Here is a 9,139-nt window from a genome sequence, read left to right on the forward strand (position 1 = left end):
TCCCGTCCGTAAACAACCAAGAAAGGTGTAGTGCTTGTAGAGGTATGATATCCTGTGTTATACGAGTACTCTGCCCATGTTATGTAAGAGCTCCGTTTGGTTGGTTGTTCATGAGCAAAACAACGTAAGTAGGATTCAAGATATCGATTGAGTACTTCAGTTTGACCATCCGTCTGAGGGTGGTAGCTAGTACTTAGTTGTAGCTTGGTTTGATTTAGACGAAAGAGTTCCTACCAAAAGGTACTTCAAAAAATAACATCTCGGTTAGAAATTATGGAATGAGGGAACCCATGTAGACGAATGATTTCCCTACAAAATATGGCAGCCACGCTTTTGGCTGAAAAAGGGTGAGATAAGCATAGGAAATGGGCATATTTACTCAAACGTTCCACCACCACTAAGATAGTATCAAATTTGTTGGATATTTCCAGACCAACAATAAAATCCATGGAGATATCCTCCCAAATTTGAGTTGGGATTGGTAGGGGTTGGAGTAGACCTACTGGGGATAATGTTTGATATTTCTGTTGCTGACAAACCAAACAATGGCGTACAAATACCCAAATTTCTTGCTTCATTCTCGGCTAATAGAATTGAGTAGATGCGCCTTTAAAAGTCTTTAAAACCTTCCATGGCCACCAACCAGAAAAGTGTAACATTCTTGAAGCAATTTGAGTTTGAGATTGGGTATATCAGGAATGACCATTCTACCCTTAAAAAATAAAAGTTGATCATGCAAGGAGAAACCTGGAACTGATGATGGGGAGGATTGAAGCTGTTGGAGTATATTTGTTGTATAACATCTTGCTGGAGTCCCACTTTGATGTCGGTTATCTCTATTCTCTACACAATAAGGGATTGACATAGTCAATAGCGCACCTGAATGAGGTTGCTGTGAGTGCATCTACTCCCATATTCTCTTTCATAGCTTTGTGAATTATAGAAAAATCATAGGGCATAGGCTTGAGTAAGAGTCATTGTTGTTCGGTTGTGGTAATGCGTTGCTCCAATAAGAACTTCAAAGTATAATGATCTGTACGAATGAGGAAATGGCGCCCCAATTCCATTTCTGAACAACGAGAACCAATGCTAACAATTCCCGATCATAAGTTGATTTTAGCCGATTAGACGACAAGAATCCTTTACTAAAATAAGCTATCGAGTGATTCTCTTGAGACAAAATAGCTCCAAATCCTAATGAAGATGCATCACATTCTACAACAAATGTTTTTGAAAAATTCAGTAATCTGAGAACATGAGTAGAAACTAATGCTTGTTTCAATGTAGTAAACGCGTTAAATGCCTCATTAGACCAAACAAACCCATCTCTCTTTGTAAGAGTTGTTAGGGGCATGCAATCAGTTCATAATTTTGCACAAATCATCGGTAGTAACCTGTAAGGCCAAGAAATTCCCTGACCTCTTCAACATTAGAGGGGACAAACCATGATTGAACAACTGAAACTTTTTCTTATTCAATTTGTACACCTTCTGTAGTTATGACATACCTAAGAAATGATACTTTGGACTGACCAAAACAACATTTTGAGAGCTTAGCGAAGAATTGATGGTCATGTAGTAACTTCAGGGTTTGTTCAAGGTGTGAATGATGTTGTTCCATATTGGGGTTGTATACTAAGATATCATCAAAAAATACTAGTATAAAATGATGCAAATAAGGACGAAACAAGTCATTCATAACAGGTTGGAATGTAGAAGGGGAATTAGTTAGGCCGAATGGCATAGCTTTGAATTCATAATGCCTAGAATGAGTCCGAAATGCTGTTTTTGGTATGTCTTGATCGTGTACCCTGATTTGATAGTAACCTAAGCGTAAATCTAGCTTAGAAAACACCGTCGCGCCATATAACTCATCTAATGGTTCATTAATATTTGGAATCAGGTATTATTTTGTTGAGAGCGCGATAATCTACACACATCCACCATGTATTATCTTTTTTTGTCACACCCTAAAACCAAGAACGGCGGAAACGTTCCGAGGTGGAGGACGTCATGTGAAGTATCATAACAGTGTAAAGTAGTAAACAAGCAACAACATCATCCATTGCATTAAATGGTAAAGTTTTGATACATGTGTGTTCTTTCATAATGTACAACAATAAAAATGAAATATCAAAATATGACGAGTCTTGACTGTGCTCCGTCTTCTCAAGGCCTGGACATCGTACCTGTCTAACTGGTGACCTGAGAATACAAGTTATTTTGAAAGCGATCATCAGCTTTAAAGCTGGTGAATTCATAAGTATTTAGGTGTTATTGTCCTGTTTTGAAATGCTGTTAAGAATGTCATATAAATCCTTAAATAGAACAGTTGATATAAGTATGAAATGTGGTCTTCTACCAAGACCCGAATGTTTTGTAAGTAAAATGATGGCTTTTCCTTTCTATTGACCAGTACTAAAAGTACTTAGTCTAACTCTTTGTTTATGTGAATGTATCACAAAATAAAGTAAAATAGGAAAATGATATGATAGTCTTCTACCAAGACCTAAATATTCTGTAAGTAAAATGATAGTTTTTCCTTTCTATTGATTAGTACTAAAAGTACGTAGTCTAACTCATCGTTTATGTGAATATATCACAAAATAAAGTAAAATAGGAAAATGATATGATAGTCTTCTACCAAGACCTAAATGTTCTGTAAGTAAAATGATAGTTTTTCCTTTCTATTGACTAGTACTAAAAGTACGTAGTCTAACTCATCGTTTATGTGAAAGTATCACAAAATAAAGTAAACAGGAAAAATATACTCGTGTAAGTGTTGTCACTGGGTACTAGGACTAACATAACATCGCAATAAGCGAAAGGTATAACCTAATGGACATCCGAAGATTGTCCAATTGTCCTCTGTAGCAGCAGTAGGTGGGTGGAAGGGTTAGTCCCCATATCAATCTACCTAAAATAAATAGTAACCATAGACCTCCGTAGATGGTCATCGACCACTGGTGTTAATTAGATGGGATTCGGAATGGTTAGTCCCGCCTAGATATCGATCTACCTAATATAAATAGTAACCATAGACCTCCGTAGATGGTCATCGACCACTGGTGCTAATCAGCGGGGTTCAGAATGGTTAGTCCCGCTAAGATATCCCATTGAACCGGGATAGGAAAGATAATTTACACAGAAAGTACTAATAAATCATCCTCGTAGTTCTAAGTACAAGTATCCAAGTAAGTGAATACAGGATAATGCACCTATGTAACAGTGTTAATGTATGGTATTCATGTAGTGTGTTGATGTATCAGGTAAGTATATGTAAACATGTTCATGTATCAGGTAAGCATATGTAGATGTACTCATGTATCAGGTAATGTACTGGTATAGACTCATGAATGAACTGACTCTTGTGTGATTCCTTGTAATAGGAAAGATGTTTGATATCTTCAAATTATCCCTATGATAATTTACTGAAAGGTAATTGGTTGTTCAAGTAGGTTTGTACACTCTTACTACTCAAGGGTGTGGGAAACTAAATGAAAGATGTAAACTATAACTACAATACATATATAAGATTATAAGCATATATGCATAGTTTAGTTCAAGAATGTAAAATGGTTTTACAAGACATCTAAGGGTTTTGAACAAATATAAAAGTGACTTGATGTCATTTTGATAATCATTTCAAAAGTAATACATTTGATAACAAAGTATTTTAAAGATAGAAAACCATTTCATGCATCACATTTTGTAGTATGTGAAATCTGTTGAATGAAAACACAGTTATAAAATACATATAGATGATTTAATAACATGCTGTTTTCTACTTGGACTCCCCCCCCTATTAAAGCCTTTAAAATCATTTAAAACATTGATTAGGGGTATGAACTCACCTGTTGTGAGTGGTTCTAACGGGTATGCGTGTAAGGATGAGAAGTTCCACGAATGAAGTCCCGAGACACAATAAGTCCTAAGTGACATATAAGGACACATATTGACATGAATATAGTGTTTATAAACAACTATATGAAAGATAACACCTTCCGGGACTAGGAAACACCTTGACCAAGTGTTGGAATCACATGTGATTCAACATAGGAAGGTATAAGGCACACATATGAGTTTACTACCATGATTTCAAGGCCCAAGGGAGTTTACGGCCGTAAACTCATGGTTACTCATGGGTTAGTGCAAGTATGAAAGCTAGGGAATGATTTAGGGACATTAGCTTTAGCCTAGGATGAGAAAGACCACTTCTTTTGGCACTTTTGGGGTGTTCACGGCCCAAATGAGTTTACAACCGTAAACTCATGTCTAAATATGTTTATGAGGGTCTTAAAGGTCATAAGGAAGCATTCTAAATTCATTCCTAAGCCTTAGGAAGTGTTTGTGGCACCAAAACACCCCTAACTTGAGTTTTCGGCCCATAGACCATTTGGTCATGTGTTTGCGGCTGTAAACACTTGTGGGTGGTGGTATTTTGGTTGTTTTGGGTCTTAGACACATCAAGGTAAAAAGCTATGCTAGTCTCTTGGCTTAAGGGTGGCATTTAGGGTATTTTGACACCCTAAAATGGGGTTCATGGCCTAAGAACTTCCTTGGCCGTGAACTCACTTTCAACCCTTGATTCTATTTGTTTTGGATGTCTAAACATGTCATAGGTAGTCTCAAGGTTCATTTCCGAGGCTTTGAGGGACATTGGGACACTTTTGGCCCTTAAAATGGAGTTTACTCTCCAAAAGGAGTTTACTCTCCAAGAGGAGTTTACTCTCCAAGATGTTCTTGGGGAGTAAACTCTCAAATCTTGTTGCTTTGAGTTTGTTTTCTGTCCCTAAACTCGTTAGTGTACAAGTCCAAACTAGTTTCATGGCTTAAGGAAAGACTAGGCACCATTTAGCTCTTGAAAAGGAGTTTACTCTCCAAGATGTTCTTGGGGAGTAAACTCACAGATCTTGTTGTTCTGTCGTGATTTTGATGTTATTAAGCACAATCTAAGCTATATAATACAACTAGATTGAAGTACTCACGATTTGGGATAAAAACCCGAGGATCCGTGAGAGAGAATTTGGCTTTTCTCTAATTGGAAATGTAACTAATGAATTATTTGGTTCAGTTTTCTATTTATAGTCTTGAGATTTTTGGCAGAAAATATTTTATTCCCGGAATGAACTCTAATATCATAGAGTATCGAAATAACAGTGTTGCACAAAACCCTAGTGCATCCACTCTCCTGATATTTCCTGAAGTGTAAATCGTGAAAAACTTAAACTTATACCCAAAGTCTAGAATTTCCCTGTAACTGTTCTAACTTCTATTGGCTTGATATGGTTATTGGGATTGAAAATGGACTATTTCTTGGTCGAATAAAACCCGCTGCTAACAGTTCTTCTACTTATCTTTCTATTTCAGCCTTTTAAAAATGGGGGTAAGGGTTGGGTCGTATGTTAGGTGGTTTTGAGTTTGGAAGTAGGGAAATATAGTGGTTTTGTAAACGGTTCGGAGGTAGGGTTTTAGGTTCTTCAAAGACAAGGTTCTATCTGTCACACCCCCGAACCAGACGACGGAAACGTCCGAGGGCTGTTGTGACTCAATTGAATACCATCACAGTGAATATACATGAAACATAACATCATTCATCACCATGCATTGAAATAGTACAACTGGTAGTGTTTACATTTAGTATATTGTTTCATAACATTACATTCCCAAAAAGTAGATTGTTCGATACTAGTTAAACAAACAACAAGACATCACTGAGTACATTTTTCCCTTCGATTTACCTGTTACCTGAGAATACAAGTATTTTGAAAACGTCAACATATGAAATGTTGGTGAGTTCATAAGTAATGTTTGAAATATAATGTTTTGTATCATTTTGAAAACCACCAGAAAATCCGACATTTTCTGAAAAGAGTATCGTATAAAAAGTGTGAAGATCCGTAAGTATGCTTGTTTGTTTCTATAAATGTAAAAAAAATTGTTAGACTTGGTATGCATCTTGTAGGTGTATGATTTGAAAACCCCTAGGAAAACCCGATGTTTTCCTAACACTTTAAATTACGCGTTTTATATTTGGATATACCGTTGCGACGTGTGTATTTGATAATTCCAGGTGACATTGGATTAAGTAAGGGTGGTGAGTTGTTGTAATCCCGCATTAATGAAAATGTCTATCTTACGACTATACAAACGAATCCTTTAGGCGTCGTCTGTAATACTCACATAATCCAACCACCCTGACTTCCCATAGCCCCACAACCTAGGAAGAAAAGAGGGTGCGAAGCCCCCGTTAATTCCACGAGTCGTTAAAGGCTATTGTGAATGCGAAAGGCCCTTGGCCCGACTCGCATTTGACTTCTCGACTTTACTAGCAGTGCCAAGGGACCCTTGGGGCCCAACAGTGCAAAAGCTATTGAAAGTCCTTTTACACGGTATCAGGTCGTATAAGACCCAATATCATGTAAGCGCGTTTCCTTCGGGCCTAAAGATCATGTCATTGGGCTAGCTAGGCCCAACAAGCACGATTTGAAACTTTCAGGCCCAAAGATGGTGTATCGATGTCTGGTGAATCCCCACGTGTGTATTGACTTCCCGTAATTTCAGCGTGTGTATTGTCGTATTGTCGTGTATAGATTTTTGATTCGTTATTTGATTCGAGACCGAATCAATTCGTTTGGTAACGATTTTTGGTGTTGAAGGTGTATTATATTTCGTCGGTAGTCGTGGTACTAGTATTTCATCATAACGGATTTATTGTTTAAAACATTAGAATTTTTCTTTTTGCAGCCCCTTTCTTTTGGATAAATTTACACTTTTGACCCTTTGTATAAAAAAATTTCCATTTTAGTCCTTAAACCATTTTTCTTGACACTTTAGTATCAAACTTGTTGGAAAGATATTTTTCAGCTCAAATTTATTTGAAAAACAGTTTTAGTCCCTCAAAATGAAGTTTTCTCGGCTGAAACCTCTATTTTCGCAACTTTTACACTTTTGGCCCAAAATGGAAATTTTTTGCATCTTTGGTCCCTTTTAAGTATGAAAAGTATTTTTAACCCTTGAAATGGACTTGGAGCACTAGTAGTCCCCTGTTTTAAAGATAAGTACAGTTTCAGCCCCTCTAATTTGAAAATCTCGCAATTTGGGCTTTATTGGGCCGAAAAGTTCATTTTTGGCCCATTATGCTAAAAAATTCACATTTTAATCCTTCAAAAGAGTAAATTTCCAATAAATACATTTTTGAAAGTGTTTTGACTCATCTCAAGCATCAGAATTTGTATTTTGTCATTTTGGGCCCTTTAATTTTATATTTTTAACATTTGAGCCCAAAAATGGGTTTTTAGCCCAAAGGTGTTCATATTAACCAACTTGGTTATTTTTCTAGAAATGATTTGTGTGTAATAATATAATTTATACTTGTTTCATACAACCTAATGTAAATCTCGGTTTTAAGGTCTTTTTGACTAGATCCAACACCACAAACACATAAGAACATATGTATAAACATAGAAATCACACAAAGCATACATATACTCATAGATCTACACATTTGCTTGTATTCCCCCCCCACAAAACTTATAAAAACCGAAAAATAAGGGGTATGAAGCTCACCTTGAGTTGTGGTTTCGATTTGAAGAAGAAAAGAGAAGAGTTTGTTGCTATTTCGGCCCTAGCAACCTTTCCTTGGAAGATCTCAAATTTTAGGGGGTTTATAAGATACAAGATCATGATTTCATATGATTTAAGAAGAGATTTTTGGATAGAACAAGGAGTCTAAAGTGTGGATCCAAGCATCAGCTTACCTAGATGATGATTTTTGTGAAGAATCCTCCTTGCAAAGCCCTTGAATCTTGAAATTTTTGAAGAAGAAGTGAGGGGATTGTTCTTCAAGACTTAGAGAGAATGGAGTGAATTTTTGTGAGTGTGTGTGTTGTGTTCGGCCGATAGCAAGAGAGAGAGAAAGAAATAGATCTTGAAGTGATATGTGCATGGAGATTTGAGATAAGATGCATGGGAAACCAACATATAAAAATGAGGTGGCTATGAAAGTCAACTCTCCCTTTTTACATGGGCTTGGGCCGAGAATTGGAGAGGGAGAAAAAAAAGAATTTGGGCCTTGCATGCTTAAGCCTTTTTCATGTTTATGTTAAGTGGTGTTTGGTCCAAATAACCATAAATATGATTCTTATGACCTATTAGGGCTACATTAGGTTAAATATGGCCCAAAATGGTTCATATAATTGATTTATTTCATTCTAGGCCCAATATGGCCCAAAATGTTGAAATAAATGGAAGTGGGTCCAATTAGAGCCCATTTAAGAGTTCTAAGCCCAAGATGGTCAAATTGGAAGCTTATTGGCCCATTGGGCCCAATAAGGAAGTCCTAGACCAAAATGGACCTAAACAAGAACTTCTAGGGTTTCCAATTGCTTGTTAACTATTTGTAATGCTTGTATGGTGTATTTGATTGCAAATTTTGATGTCATAAAGTAAGCATCATACATGCACTTAAGTTTTTGATTCAAAATTTTACTTATGTGTTGTAGTTACAAGGCACAAAATTTCTAGTTGTGACACTATCAGTTAAAAATAGACTGTAATATAAGTGGAATTTTTGGATTAGTAGCCGATTCAACAACCAAATGTTGAAAACTGGCTGAATTTTGGGGTCCCATTGAAATACCCTGCTATTTGTAACGTTTACCATCTACATTAAAGATCATAAACATTTCCTTCCAATTAGCTTGAGCCATGTTTAATGTTACCAACCATTGAATCCCCAACACCAGATCTGCCTCACCGATTGAAAAAGGATAAAAGTCTTGAACAACCTTTAATTCATCGACTTGATGAGTGATATTATTGCATACATTGTTGCACCTGATTAGATCTCAATTTCATATTTGAACGCCAAAAGGTGCCACTGCTTGGGTCTCGATTTTTAACTCAATTGCAAATACATCTGAGATAAAATTGTGTGTAGATCCCGTGTTAACTAAAACAAGTACCTCAGTAGAATTAAGCATACCTTGAACCTTCATTGTTTTGTGTTGTGGTTTTCCAAAAATAGGATGCAAACTAATCTCGACCATGTCATTAGTTTCCTCTTCAACGTGACAAACTTCATTAGTTGGCATTTCATCTAAGTCTTCCTCCACTTCCAGCACCTTGAGTGTGCCCGT

The sequence above is a fragment of the Lactuca serriola genome, chromosome 9 (genome assembly GCF_051521515.1).
Source record: "Lactuca serriola cultivar US96UC23 chromosome 9, Lser_US96UC23_V15, whole genome shotgun sequence".
Lineage (NCBI taxonomy): Eukaryota > Viridiplantae > Streptophyta > Magnoliopsida > Asterales > Asteraceae > Lactuca > Lactuca serriola.